This window comes from Phaethon lepturus, unplaced genomic scaffold (assembly GCF_000687285.1).
Source record: "Phaethon lepturus isolate BGI_N335 unplaced genomic scaffold, ASM68728v1 scaffold45098, whole genome shotgun sequence".
NCBI classification, from domain to species: Eukaryota; Metazoa; Chordata; class Aves; order Phaethontiformes; family Phaethontidae; genus Phaethon; species Phaethon lepturus.
In genome coordinates, this window is record NW_010559121.1 from 1 (window position 1) to 611 (window position 611).

Below are 611 nucleotides of genomic sequence, written 5' to 3' on the forward strand. Positions count from 1 at the left end.
GGGGGGGGCGGCACCCCGGCGGGGGGCCAGGCGTCACGTCGGTAAGCCCCAAGAACTCAAAAAAGGAACCTAGAATAAAGCTCCAAGGAACTTAATCGATAGGCCGTCAAAGGCGTAGGCTTGCTTAATTTCACACACGCACGTATATTGCTGGGTCGTGTGTTAGAAAGATTGTTGTAAACGCACTGGGGGAAATCCTCAGCCGGTGTGTAGCACGTTATGGGCTCTCAAGCGTAGTCGCCACAGAAAAACGGGGTTTTACTCGTGCTTCGTTTTTTATTTCTCTATTCGAGGACGTGTACACTACGGAAATTATTTCTGTCGCCGCGGGCTTTGCTTCAATTTTTATTTGCACTAAAAACTCTGGCTTTAGCTCTTCGGGCCTTTTATGAATTTTAATTCACACGGGGGAGGTGGGGAAAAAGTGGTGTCAGAAGTGGGATTCGAACCCACGCCTCCATACGGAGACCAGAATACCCAACCCGCCACGGGAAGGCGCGGAACGCCTTGAGTCTGGCGCCTTAGACCACTCGGCCATCCTGACACTGCAGCTGCAGCTACCGCCGGGAAGATCTTGCAGCTTTCCCGACGGCCGGGCCTGCCTCCTGGTG

General features: G+C 53.4%; 1 non-coding gene across 1 annotated transcript; it reads right to left on the reverse strand.

Annotated features, from left to right (window-relative positions):
* Positions 1–428: 428 nt before the first annotated feature.
* Positions 429–544, reverse strand: TRNAL-CAA. Its single transcript has 2 exons — positions 507–544; positions 429–474 (listed from the first exon to the last, which is right to left on the reverse strand). It is a non-coding gene; the product is annotated as a tRNA-Leu (tRNA).
* Positions 545–611: the final 67 nt, after the last annotated feature.